Source organism: Solea solea, chromosome 2 (assembly GCF_958295425.1).
Source record: "Solea solea chromosome 2, fSolSol10.1, whole genome shotgun sequence".
NCBI classification, from domain to species: Eukaryota; Metazoa; Chordata; class Actinopteri; order Pleuronectiformes; family Soleidae; genus Solea; species Solea solea.
In genome coordinates this window covers 8,814,987-8,830,121 of record NC_081135.1, presented here as the reverse complement: position 1 = coordinate 8,830,121, position 15,135 = coordinate 8,814,987, and the positions used below count along the sequence as shown (strand labels likewise).

The 15,135-nt window shown below is 38.4% G+C and overlaps 1 protein-coding gene across 3 annotated transcripts in view; it reads right to left on the bottom strand.

Annotated features, from left to right (window-relative positions):
* Nucleotides 1-10,827, bottom strand: part of runx1 (RUNX family transcription factor 1) — a 55,676-nt gene extending 44,849 nt beyond the window's left edge. Inside the window, exons 1-3 of one of the 3 annotated variants that reach the window (XM_058623268.1) lie at nucleotides 10,778-10,827; nucleotides 10,572-10,629; nucleotides 9,777-9,851 (exon numbers count right to left, since the gene is read on the bottom strand). The gene's annotated coding sequence lies outside the window, so the exon portion shown is untranslated. The remainder of the gene's footprint in view (nucleotides 1-9,776; nucleotides 9,852-10,571; nucleotides 10,630-10,777) is intronic. The other 2 variants (XM_058623273.1, XM_058623271.1) reach the window with 2 other exon arrangements.
* Between the last annotated feature and the right edge of the window lie 4,308 nt (nucleotides 10,828-15,135).

Genomic DNA, 15,135 nt, shown 5'->3' with positions numbered 1-15,135 from the left:
TGTACAAATGTACATGTATATGCTTCTGTTTGTCTTTCTTTCTTTATGTTTCTGTATGTATATGAGTGCATGTGCACGTGTGTGTATATATATATATATATATATATATATATATATATATATATATATATATATATATATGAGGGATGGGAATCGGGTTTGATATTGGACGGATAAAATTGTAAAATCAATACAATCCAAAAATCCAATATACCTCCTTTGTGCTTCACTATATGCACAAACTGAGAGAATGTAAATAAAAAAGTCATCTTTGGGCTGTTTATTTCTTCTCTTCGGGAGAACAACATTTGTTACACAGTTAGAGAATAATGTCTTTGAAATGACTCATGGCTTCATAGTTCATAAATGGTATTGGGAATGGAAAAAAAGTCATATCGTCCCATCCATTATATATACTGTATGTGCGCGTGTGTGTGTGCACAAAGGTATGTATACATGTACAGTATTACTTTCTTCCTGTAGGCATGTATGTATACATAAGTGTGTTTGTATGTGTCAGGCATGTATAACACAAATGTTATATCAGTGTTTTCATTGTTGATGTGTGCACTTGTTTAGTTGTGAAGCACCTCTGCACCCTGCTGTATGAACGCTACAGAGAAGAAAAAGTGTATTAATAATATGATTATTATTATTATTCTTAGTAGTGTCGTCTTTGTTTTTTGTATTTTCATTGCGAGTCTTTAAATGTGTTTACATGAAAACGATCAGAATCTGATGTTTTCACTGAGTCACCTCTCAGACTGTCTGTCATTCCAGCCACATTACACATGTGAACATCCAAAGACAGAACACTGGGTGCTACACACACACACACACACACACACACACACACACACACAGAGAGAGAGAGACAGCAAGAGACCACAGTGGTGAAAAGGGTTTCGAGGCCACAGTCAGACTGCCAAGGTCTGTGGTGAGCGGCTCGCCACAATTTAAATGTAACTCAAACACACATAAACAATGTGGTAATAAAAGTACACTTCCTCTTTTCAGCAGAGGTGTGTGTGTGCGTGCACGTGTGTGTGCGTTTTAATGCAAAACATGCCCACAGAGCCAAAACTGTGCCAGACCTGTGTCTCTAGTACCACATGAACACAAAACGCCAACGCTCAGTACTGCCCCCTACTGAGCTACTGGACCACAACAGCTGTCTCACATTCACAGTATGTAAAGCTGTGCATTAAAGCGCGGCAACAGAGAAAGTCAGAAACGTTCCCCTTCTGTATGTGAGTCATCACTCTCTTTCTTTCTCATTAATGACATGCTGGACATCCCTTTATTATTTATTATTTTTAAGGGTGTGTGTGTGTGTGTGTAAACTACAATATTTTAAGCCAGCTTCTGAATAAAAAATACATTTTGATGATTGATTGGTGAATGTGTCTTCAGGTCTCTGTTTTGTGGCTGCTTTCGATGCATTTCTCGAACGAGCACCTTGAGACCAGAGGTATTTTTAACTGCCAGAGGATGTATTCAACCTCAAATCACAGCTATTTTAACACGTCTTCCTTAATATAGCCTCGGTCAGCAATTAGGTCTTTGGGGCCTTGTTTAATCAGTGGGGGTCAGTGTGTGTGGTTTAGGGTCTGAGACTGAGTCCCAGCAGGATCCGGGGAGGTAAGATCCTGAAGCTGATTTGCATTTCCTGAAGCAAATATGTGAAGTCCTGGCAAAGACTTAACAGATTACTGGAACATCAGTAATGTGAACATCTGCTTTTGATAATATATGAGCTGCTACTAGCCTAATTGTTAAGTAACAAACAGTGAGTGTGTGTGTGTGTGTGTATCTGTCTGTGTGTGTGTGTGGACCACAGACAGCACGTCTCCTTGTCTGCTACCCTTCAAATAAATTCCTTTCTGTTGTTTTTCTACTAATACAGCTACTGGAACAATCAAATATATTGACCAACACACACACACACACACACATACAGAGAGAGAGAAATAGAGAGAGAGGGAGGGAGAGGGATCTAAGTCTTGTCATGCACAAAGATGTATATTGGTTGAGGTCGCTACAACCGCTCCGATATGCAATATAATCTGGCCGCATACTGGCTCCAATACAGTCATACACAATACACTCATATTCACATTTAAAGACAGAGATGTGCAGACACACACACACACACTTGCACAAACTCTGCGTCTGTTGGTCTAGGCCCATTGATCCCAGGTTCGGTGCCACAAGGCTTTGAACTCAGATAAGAAACACACACACACACACACACACACACACACACAAGGGACACGCTGACTCCAGCTACAGCTGTCGGCAAAAATTGTGAAAAGAAAAAATGATAACATCAAGCTCTGATGCTGAGATCTGAAATGATAGTGCTTATTATCACCAGTAGGAGACCAATATCAAGAAGAAGAAGAAAACCTTAGATTGCACCAATCAAAACACTTTTTTATTAAAAGGTAAATATTTTATTTATTGTATTCGTTTTCGTGTTTAGACTGTAATAGGGTGGACAATATTTGGGGACAATTCTATGTTTAAAAAAACCCAAGATGACAGAAATAATATTAAATAAGATCAAAGTGTAGAATAAAAACCCGAAATTTCATTTGATTTAAAATTTAAACTTTTTTTGTTTAACTTTGAGAAGTTTGACATCCAGAGACAAATGTCCTTCATGTCCTCCGGTGCTTTTGAGTCATCAGAGCCGTGATTCTAACAGTGAACAGGTGTGTGGCAGATATTCTGACTGCAGGAACAAACAACAGAACCAAAATGCCGCTGCTCTTTTCCATTTACATTTCTAAAATCCTCAGGTAAAAAACCCACTCTCAGTTCACTAACTGTGACTGACAGTGGCGCTCCTGAATGCATCACAATCTGTCTTCAAATGTGACAAAAAAAAGCAGAATCCACATAAAAGAGGAAAGAGAGGGAGAGAGAGAAAGAGAGACTGATGGCATCACTCTGTCCTCCCTGAGGGACGACTGAAACCCTTTCAAGGCTTCTCTCCCTCTCTCTTTTCTCTCTCTGTCCCTCCATCATCTCTTTCTCCAGTTTGCCCTGTTCCCTTCTCTCTGGACTGACTCTGCAGTCGATACGGCCATTAGTAAATAACAGATACATAATTTATTAAATATCCTTAGATACATATTTCAGCATTGAATTACCAGGCAGAGGACAGAGAGCGAGAGGGGAGTGGAGCAGCTGACACTTGCGACAGTAACTGTTGATTTTAACTGTGCTGTCGTATTAAAAACATTTTTCATGTAAAATAGTCACACACAAAAATGATATACACTGACCACAGACCACATTTTCTTCCCATGTATCATAAATGCAAATATCATAGTAGACAGCCTAATCAAGAACACATGTAAAAATAAACAAATAAATTATAGTAACACTGAACTCCAAATGAAAATGAAATAAATGTATTTATTCAAGTAGATTAAAAATATTGATCAGGTGTTTATATTTGCAGCATATTTATTCTAAGTTGTGATTGCGAGTGTCATTCCTTTTTCATATGGGTTTTTACGTTGTGTTCTTATTAAAATAAAGTTAAAGAAAAAAAAAGCCCCCACAAACTCATAAAAGTCTATTAAAGTACTTTATAATTAGTATTGTCAGGTCTTTACTGCCCTCTGCTGGACAACACGAATGTACAAAACTCGCCTTACTTTTGTTTTCGGTGTTAGGGGTTTGCTATTAGTGTGATTTATAAAGATTAATGTCTCAAAACAATAGTTTAGTTTATTTTAATTTGTCATTTTATAGTAAATATAATAAATATAAAGTATGTCGACAAATAATTGCAGACTCAAGGTGCCGATGTCTTCAGTCAGAGTTTGTTACGAAGATCTTTTGCCCCATCCTGTTCTGATGTGGGATTGTTGGTCGCTGCTGTTTTTCTGACAAATTCTTTTTCATTGTCTTGGTTTTATTATTTGTGTGTGTGTGTGTGTGTGTGCGTGTGCGTGTGTGTGTGTGTCAGGAGATCTAAGCTGCTGCCAATAAAAGACTTGCTGGAATGAAAAAAAAGAATGCTGGATCAGCCCAAATCAAAAAAAAAGTTATAAATGCTAAAACCTACAAACACCAAATGAGAAAATGCGGGTTTTAGAGAGTTTATAGTCAAGGTTTTATAACGTTGAGTGGCTAAAATCTGTCTTTCTTTGTGAGAGTGAGCGTCCATGCTGGTTCTCATCGCAGGGAGAACACACAGCCTGAACCGTCCCTTTAACCCTTTAACACCAAGCGCATCGCAGACATCACGTTTGCGCAAGTGCACTTGGAATTACTGCAATTATGCGGCGGTTTGTGCCATCGGAAACAGTTTCTGAAAGCTGAGAAGTTGCACGTCAAAGCCAATGTATGGTTATTATGGCAATTTCACTTGCGCTGTTGCAGGAAGCCGGCGAATCAGCGTCTTTGTCACGAGAAAGGAGAATTTCAAATTTAACACACAAAGTCTGGTGTACGTATACAACTACCGTGTTTTTCTAAAGAAAAATCATTTGAAATTGTTAATACACTATTTTAACATGCAGTAAACTGTAAATAACTGCCAGATATTGAAAGTTATTCTGGAAACACAGGACATTTTCTGGTCCTTTTATGGTTAAAATAAGCAAAAAAGTCCAGACGTGCATTTTGAGGCTTGCATTTGAGAGTCTTAAAGGGTTAATGATATAGACAGATACATCAATAGACAGTGTGTACTCTGTAGAAAACACTGTCTATAATTTTGTCTCTACTAATCCTTTTTTTCCAGAAATTAGATTTTTTTTTGTTCATTATTTGTGACTATAAACTAAATTTGATGACATGATCACACAAAACTTTCTATTCAGTCATTTTCATAGCACGCCTATCCTTTTTCCCATTCAACTATCCTCGACACGCGTGTACACAAAACACACACAAACACACGCTTCATCCTCACAATGACGCACTTTATCTATCAGTTTGCAGAAGTTGGAAGTTTCACACAGAAGTGAAGCAGACCACAACCACAAGATTAACCATAACACACACACATACACACACTCACTTCCTTTCCACACCCCGTCCAGAGTGGACTGTGAATGAGGAACCAAAGCTGCATCAGTGTCTAATACTTCATAATACACCAAACCCATACTTTGTGTTTTTCATGTAATTAACAGAATCACATTAGGTCTCCACTTGATGCAGTGACTTGGCATTACTGTAAGTAAAGTGGTCAGTGGTCAAAATTACTGTAAGTCTTTCGACACAAGTCCAAACACTTTCAACAAGCCGGAGACACAGAGGGTGTCAGCCGGAACACGAGAGAAAAAACTGATGCTAGCCACTCGACCAGAGCCTCATCCAATAAAAACAGCAATATCTTGAGTGTATAATATCTTAAGAGCATGTTTCCTGCTTTATCTCACCACTGGACACACGTTTCTGACTCCAAACTGTGTGTTTGGGTCACTTTATGAACCGCTCACTGTCCCACGGAGACAGTGAGCGGAGAAATTCAGCGATTTCACAACACATGACACAGGACTTGTCGATCCACTGCTACCTGTGTAGCAGTGGATTAGCTGTGTCATTTTGTTACTTGTAACGTTTATAATCCTTTGCTCAAATTCACCTCAGTGACACAAACTTGCCAAACGAGGTAGCAGTAGACAAGCAGCTCCTGTGTCCATGAAAGCTAAAAACATTGATTTTTTTATGGACTTTGGTGCAGGAGAATCAGTTTCCAGTCAAAAAAAATCCTGTCTCACAGTGACACAGTGACATAAGCAGCATAGATTTTTCAATAGTTTTGCTATGAACTCAGGTCATATTAACTCTTTCACGCCGACTGTATCGCAGACGACACATGGTTAAATATTCTGGCCTGTCTTTGGACATAGAGACAAAAACAAATGCTAAATATGTTTTATACTGCAAAATCTGGAGCTCGTGTACAACTACAGTTTTTTTTTTTGTTTTTTTAAATAAAACGTTTTGTTTCTCTTAATTTCAAAATTGTTACCGCATGTTAAAATAGTGTATTAAGTTGTAAATAACTGCCAGGTATTGAAAGTTTTTCTGGAAAAATGGGCAAAAGCACATTTTCTGACCCCTTTATGGTTAAAATAAGCAAAGAAAAAAGTCCAGACGGACATTTTGAGGCTTAGGTGTTAAAGGGTTAACGTCCCGTGTCTTGCACAAACAGTGCTGAGCTTCTATAGCTCACCAACACATGCAGACTTCATGGGCGATTTCTTTCTACGATGGTTACGATCACAACTCATGACTCGAAATATTTAAGTAAAACTTACATTGACCTTCATGTTAAGTCTCCAAGACCAAAACTTCGAAGAAGGATGGGAAAAAAATTAGTAAAATTCATACATATCACTTTGCCATAAGTAAATGGGTCATTGCACACACCTTAGCATCTCTCTGATTTCCACTATACATCACGCATTGTCTCCCTCACATACTAATGTGGGAATATTTATTCATATCTGATGCCACGTTAGATAAAAATCAATGAGGTAATCAAGTTGTCGCTATGAAATCGGTGCTCCGGTGGCATTTTGCATATTCAACGTCGCACACATCATTAAAAACACATCCATCGACGCCAGCGCCGCCAACTCGCTTTTAATTAGTTTGAGAAAACATATCGAGCTGTGCACACACACACTTAACTCTGAGGACGTCTGCATTGCAAATGTGCTGAATCAGTACAGTTTTCATAAAACAAGGTTTAGTCTGACAGAGTGTGAGGGGATGCATTGCATGCTGGGAGATTTCAGGAGTGTTGGGAAAAGTCGCAGCAGAGTTAAACCACTCAACTGTTTGACAAAGGAAGGCCTCAGGAAAAAAAAAACAGTTTAGATTCATATTATGCTCTTTCTTGCTGCCATTTTGTTTGTTCAACAAAAACAACAACATTGTGTTGGTACAACTATGAACTATGAGTATGTGTGTTTCAGTTTATGGGGTAGATTTATGTATTTACTGAGGTTAAATAATGTATTTACTAGGGATGAGAATCGGTATCGGTCCGATTCTGGTCAAAATCACTGGATCGGATATCGGACAGATAAAAATATAAAATCCGATACAATCCAAAAATCCTATAAATATTGCATTTTTGGGAGACCAATATTTGTTACACCGAGAATTATGTCTTTGAAATGACTCGGCACAAATCTGTTGTTAACAGCCTTATAGAAATCGGAATAATATCGCTATGGATAGATCTGTACATCCCTGGTATTTATTAATGTCTTATTTAGACACTGGCTGGATATTGAGATTGTAAATAACTTTTAATAGGAAGCAAGTGGGCAATTTTAGTTTCATATGCTAGACATTTTGTCTGAATATAACTTCAACTTAAATAAAGTAATTGAGGCAAAAACATCCACTGGAAAATGAAGGATGTTTATACCCAGAAAAAAGTATTATCATGACCCTTATTTCCCTTTTGAAACACAAGTGATTAAAACATGATCACATTAAAATGCACACATGTGGTTTACAGAACGTCCTGGAGACTGAACTGATAAATCATCATGACTTGAGTCGGTGTCAACATTAGGACAAAGTTTTAATCCTAAATCACGATGTTAAATATCAAAACTAACTGTAAGAAAAGTCGACTTGATTTAATTGAAGGACACTATCAGCCTTGGAAAAGTGCATCGCAGTCATAATGACGCATTACACTGAAATGATGAGGCTTGTGGACTCGGCCTCTCTTTCACTCTCCCTCTCTATCATCCATCTCTATCTCTCTCACCCTCCTCCTCTCTCCCTCTGTTTGTGTCCTTTGCCCACTGCGGTGGTCTCCGGTTTCCTTAATGGTTCCCAAGATGCACTGTGGCTTTGTGGGGGAAAATGTGCGCGCGTGTGTGTGTGTTTGGGAGAGAATGCGAGAAAGAGAGTGTGCGTGTGTGTGTGTGGGCAGCGAGAGGTGATGCGGTCATTTTGACACTTGAGAGGTTTTCCATCAGCAGCTAGAGGCTCACTAAGTTGCTTCAAAGGCACTTACACACAAACACACATACACACATACACACACACACGGACAGTCAAACTGAGGAAATTCACACATTATGTACATTAGACTTAAAAAGTGATTCTACTCAAACTCCATCAGACTGGAAGCCATTTGTTCTCTACAGTAAACAGATCTGGCGAGCCGTAGTCAAACACCAGATTACAGCAAATAACATGTTGCTGTACTGTTGCCTCAATAGCAGCATTTATGTTTACATAAAACAGAATGAGGAGCCTCCGCCACACCTTGTTCACCTTGTAGACATGCACTGACACTTTTTTGGGGGGGGGGGGGGGGGGTTATTCAGGGTCAGATTCCTGCAGGATTCTTTTCGGGGCAGTGGGGGAGAAGATTCCATCACATCCAAAACAATCAAAGTCTCACATGGCATGGGTCTGTGCCGCAGGTGCACCCATGGTAAATTGCAGTGGGAAAAATACACAACTCCTTATGTGGACATCCTGGTGCTGTGTGTTCATAGGTCACATATTCAGGCTTTAAAAAGCGTCTTCTTATGCGTTGTTGTCTTGTTATGATTCATTTTATATCACATTTTTAGTAGCAATATAAAGTATCAATCATTTTGCAGAAGTCACAAAATAAACCGTTTTTCTTGTCTTTTTGTTCATAAAGTGAACTTTGAACTGTGATGTATTTCCAAATTTTACAAATTCAATCCAGTTTGAAACCTTTTGAGTACTTTTTGCTCAGGTGTGTTTATATAGTTGTATTTTTCATCAGATGGATTAGGTTGTGCTGAAAAAAAGGATATAAAACACTCTATAGCGCACATTCTTATAGCCTCTGTATATATTGTATGTTTTAACATACTAATGGAAAATAGTTGCCAAAATGCTCTGTGTTCTAAGGGTTAATTATAACCTCCCTCACCGTCATACAACATTTGCCCAGAAGTCAATTATTTCTTGCTTTATACATACTTCCTGCTCTTTTAAATCTAAGCAGATCCCAAAATTTCAATGTGCATGTGACTTTGAAAACAGTGTGGTCATGTGGCTCCCTGAACCCCACAGAGACAACAGGAAAGTTAAAAACATCTCTGTCTTTGTGGTAGCATCATGCAAATGTCCAATAAAACCATCCATCCATCTTGTACTGCTTTATCCGATACAGTGAAATTGTTGTCAATTAATGTCCAAAGGTTTTGTTAGCACAAAATGAACATACATAAATAGTCTCAAATTAAACAAGGATAAGAAAAGAAAGGTCCTGCTTCAAACAGGCAGCAAAACTAACCATGACAGATATGTAGATTTAAAAGAAAAAGGAATAAACCCAAAATGTGGATAAAGGATACGGCAGAGGAGAAGAGAAGGTGAGGAACAAAGACAAGAAAAAACAACCCAGAGAGCAGTTGTGTGTTGAGAGTGATGCTGCGGGACAGTTCGCAGATCGTCACCTGTGATGCTGCTGATATTGACACCAACGGAACCTGAGAGGCTGCACTTTAATGCTAACCACTGCACTCTGCTGGAGCATCAATCACACACGCGCGCACACACACACGCACATGCACGGACATAATGTACTACCTCTTTTCTATTTAAAACATTAAAAGAAAAATTTAGGAAAAGAAAGTGAAAATGTTCTTGCAAGGGAGTAAAGTACAGTATATTTTATATTAATGATGTTATGCATATATTAATTATGTCTCTTGTGTATTTTAATAAGACGCATGTATGTAATGTATCTGTTATCTGTGTGATTTGATTTTATCTTCACTTACCTTGCTCCATTTATACAGCACACAATGTGACCTGTCAGCAGGTGATGGGAACCTGTCACTCAAACCAGGCAAAACCTGCGACAGACAGAGAACAATATTAACCACTGTGGTGGATTCCATCCATTCACCATTCATTGTGGCTCAATTCATTTAATCTCCACACTTAAACTTGTTCTCTTATCACCTGACCCCAACACTTACCCTGCCCACTACATCCTCAGCTTACCCCTTCCAGGGGTTATGCCAAAGCAGAGGGATTAAAATCATACAGTGTGTTATGTATAGCGTCTTCTAACCAAAAATGCCTCTAAATCTAACCCTAATATAAATAAAAAATATCTTGACCACTTTTTTTGGCAGTCTTTTTCAACTGGAAGCTGAAATTAGTGTTGCATAATAAACGACTCACTCTCCCATACCAAAGTCCATAGAGAAAATCAGCAATTTTACATCATGGTGCACACAGATGTTGATCCACTGCTTCCTCCATGAGTAAGTTAAATGTGTTTATTTATCACTTTGGCATTTTAAAAGACTTTTTTTTTCCAGATTTACCTCAGTGACACAAGCTTAACAAACAAGGCAGCAGTGAACCAACAGATCCTGTTTCTCCACGAGCTTAAAATGTAGATTTTCTCAATGGACATTGGTGCAGTGAGTAGTCTACAGAGGCATTAGGGGGAGCTCTTGATAGTTGGATAGTGCTGAACAGGACTTTCACATTTTTGTATCTACAACCTTTAACTAGTTGATTTGAATTCAATTTTCAATCAATATTCAATAAATAATTTATACCATGGCTGTGTTTGTCTTCTGGCAGGTGGCAGGTGCCGTGGCGGCTATTTAGCTCCACCTGAAACAGAGTGAAATATCAACACCGCGTTTGCTTAGTTCAGTTCATGAATGAGTGACAGTGAATAAATGATGTTCTGTGACGCACTTCTGCTCCAGTTTGTGTCAAAGAGTGTGTTCACGCAGCAGTTAGCGAACAAAACTCTCACCTTTGTTCGTTTTTGTTGAACCAAAACGGTCCTCCTGCTTCTTCTTCTACTGGTGGATTTTGCGCCCAATCACGATCACTATCGCCACCTACTGGTAAAAAAAAGAAATAAATATTAAATTCCTACTTTTTTATTTTTTGTATGGAAGTGAATGTATATTTTAAAATTGACTTCTCACAGCTAACAAACACATATTTGTCTTCTTTCCTTTTTCTCTAACATCTTTTCTGTCTTATTATTATTAATTATGTTAAAAACATTGTTAATTTAAGAAAGGAACAGTCATTTCTGAATACCTGGTAGTGGTAAATTTCAGTGCTGGTAATGAGTGACACAATATGAACTCTATAACATTTTTCATCTGCAGTGTTAGGTTCATGCCTAATTGGATTTTTTGATTTTGGAATCAGTTTCAAGCTCTTCCTCCTTTAACGTCCACCACCATTTCACTGCTCTTTTTTTTTATCCCCTCCCTTCTCCTCTTTCTCCACTCATATTATTTCCTCTCAGTTCATGTTCACTCCCACATGTTTACCTTCCTTTTACTTTCAAAGTGATTTCTTTAAATTCTCTCTCTCTCTCCTTTTTTTTCTTTTCTTAAATTTGTCTCAGTCCTCCTCTTCCTCCACTTCCCTCTCATTTTTCCTCCCTTCATCTCAGTTCTCCTCCTTCTTTTGTCACCCCCCCCCCCCCCCCCCATGTGACCTGATCTCAGTGGATCATGTGTCATTTCGCTGCTGTAATTAAAGTCCAAACTGGAGTCCAGTGACAACATGAGAGTTCATCTCCTTCTCTGCTCCTCTCTTCTCCTCACTGAGCATTTTCATTTCATTTCATTTTCATTTTTAATGTTACATTTATGTTCCTATTTGTTTTTACTCCCAAATCCGTTCTCTCATTCCTCCTCTCGTGTGTCAGTACGGATTAAAAACACTGATTTTCTTTGTGGACTTTGGTGTGGGAGAGTGACTGAATCAACACAAACTTCAATTTTGAGTGAACATACGCTGTCAAACAATCAAAGTGGTAAACTTATTACTTTCAGTTAAGACTTAAGCAGGTGTAGAGCAGCATTTTGTTCTCTGTTTACCAAAGATTAAGTGAATTCTGGATGAAATTCAACAGCACATTCTTCTGCATTGTATTCCAGCAGTGCTGAGTGTAATGTAATTAGAACCTGTTCATCAATATGCCTTCCTCAGGTGAAACCGGACCATGTGATCAGCACGGTCTAGGGTAGTGGGAGACGATACTTCCTGGCTATCATATCGCCGTGGCGACCCACTATAATTAGACCTATCAGAGGAAGCCTCCGCCAGACCAGATCTATAATCCCAACTCCAGAGATTAGTCATCGTAAAGGCAGAGTCAGCAACATGGGCCTGCGTTCATCTCCCGCACAAAGTCTATGTCCAGAAAGCATGACACAACACATGTCCTCCATTTTGAATCTCCTCTTTCATACATCTACATCTATATATACTGTATATGTATACATTTATGTTCAAAACACCTAACCAGTTAACCCATATAACACTCTATAGTACACAAAATAAACTATTTATTTACGAATTTTTTAAAATTGGCATATGTTGTATGCTGCTTGTGTGTGATGTCATTTTTTTCGTATATTTTATTATTTTTAACCACCACAGTGACACTGAATCTCAATTTCTGTAGGACTCATATATCTTTTATTTTTTAAATATCTTTCTCTCGTGAATGTGTGCATCTAATGAGTCAAAGTGAAAAGAAACTGAACATATATATATACAACTGGATCAGTTTAAATTATATCATATCATAAACTGCAACGCTGCCCTATATGAAGAATCCAACGTGGATTTGGTGCAAACTGTGTTTCAGATTATGATGAAGTCATAATGTGGTTGCAGGGGGATTATGATGCATTAAAGCCACTCTGTTACCAAAGTGTCTGTGATTACTGATGTGTGTGTGTGACCATTTCCAGAAAACACTGCACCCAGCACTCCCCCCCCTCCCTGTCTCTCTATTAGACAACAATACACTTAAAGTCCCAGTCAGTGGGAGCAGAGAGAGGAGACGCTGTTCTGCTTTAATATCACTGTAAAGAGATCAAGACTGCATGCATACAAAGAGAGAGGGGAGAGTTCGCATTAGTGTGGAAAAATAGAGGAAAAGAAAGTAAAGGACAAAGCGGGCAAGAGTGACAGGGAGAGGTTGCTCCATTCTACAAACATCTTTTATACAATTAGAACTTACAGTAAGCCTTTATCAAGAAAACAGACTGGAAATCTCATTTATATCCTTTTCATTTTCCAATTATCTATAAATGTTTCCTGAAAAATACCCCCCTCCCTCCTCCTCCTCCCTCCACTGCACAGAGAAACTTCATCTATTATTCCCTTTATGAACTTCTATCATGTCCAGCCCCACTCTCTACATGCTACTCCCCAAAGCCACTGCATTATTTCACATGATGTCATCATTCAGCTTAAGTGAAGAACTGCAAAATGTCCAAACAGAAAATAGTGTAATGAAAATGCCTGAAGTATAATCCAGGGGTTATGACAGAAACTACACCTGTTCAAGCCTCTGTTATCTGTTAAACATTACCTTGCCGTGTTTGGACAGGAAATTGAGAAAATCAGTGTTTTTTAGCGTGTAGGGGACAGAGAAGCTTCTTGGTCGTCTATTACCTTGTTTGGTAATTGTTTGTTATCATTTCAAAAGTAGAAGTCACAAAAATAAGACATTCTGACTTACTCATATAAGCAGCAGTGAATCAAAAACGCAAACATGCTCTATATTATATTATATACATAAAGATATTATAATTTTATTTATTTTTTTTGCTAATTTTAACCATTAAAGGGCCAGAAAATGATCCTGAGTAAGTGTTTTTGCCCATTTTTTCCAGAATAAACCACCTGGCAGTATCTGGCAGTTATTTACAAGTTACTGCATGTTAAAATAGTGCATTAACAATTTAAAATGAAGAAAATATCTTACTACCATCACAAAAACTTATTTACGTTTCTGAAAAACCAAAAACCACCAATATCTGGCAGTTATATACATTTTTCTGCATGTTAAAATTGTGTATTAACAATTTAAAATGAAGAAAAACACTGTAATTGTACACAAACATGTTAAATTTGAACACGTGGAACAGTTCGAAAACATATTTAAAATAACATTCGCTTGAGTCTTTGTTTAAATGTCCAAAAACAGGCCAACAAACGCTCCTCTCTGGTGACAAAGAGTGAAATTACCGTAATAACCACATGGTGCGCCTTCTTAGCTTCTTAGCTTCTTAGAACACAAACCGCAGCATATTTACGGTAATGCAAACTGCAAACATGTCTGAGCCATGTTTTCAGAGTGAGAGCACTCCCTCTGATCCACAGGTGCAAAGAGGAGGTCCTCTCTCACGTCACTCCATTTACATGATGATACATTATGATAATGAATTCTTGATCCCAGATACTAAAACTACGTTGCCTACCTACCCAGCATTAAGTCCCTACAAGCTCCTGGATTTGAGCAGATCTGCATCAATTTCTTTAAACTGCTGGACGCCGTCTTCAGTAACAGACACACCCCTCGAACCTCATCATCAATCACTTTACAAGCAGTTCCTGCACGGTGACAAAAAGCAATAAAATCATCACGATAAAAATAAACCCTGTTTAAAAAAAAAAGAAAAAAAGTCGCACCTTTTTCGTCATGCATTGATTGGTGTCAGTTTTTGGGAAGTGGGTGCACCTTTTTTTGACCTGCAACTTTACTGTTATTGGGGGTTGTTTAAGGGAAAGGGCTCCACGGGGAACAGAGGAACTGACTGCAGTATGATCATATCAGTTTCTGCTGGAGGGAAACATGAGCAGAAATCTTTAAGAGACAGAGAGGGTCCACATAGATCTCCAGGGCCGCTTCTCAACCATTTTTGGACGGCCGTGACACACAACGCTCAGCTTAGCGCTCCACATGGATTGTTGCTTGTTTCTTCAGCCAATCCCTGGTGACTATTACAATATAACTGTGCGTGTGTGTCTCTGCATGTAATTTGAAAAGTGAGATGATTTGTTTTGATGCATTCATGGGCCTCGCTGAATGATGTAAAAAAACTGATGAATAGATAGATAATTTGCTGCTTTTCTACTATTGTTTCTCTAAATGTTACATTTTCATTTATTCTTATGAAATCCAATCAATCAAGAGCCAGACCTATACACGATTGTATTGTTCATGAGGTGACGTAGGGAGGAGGATTCTAATAGCAGCAGCGACCCAGAAGTTAGTTTGTAAGTTAGTGAGCTTAAGTTTGTCAACTACTCACTTTCCTGCACCAAACTCCATAGAGAAAATCAGCG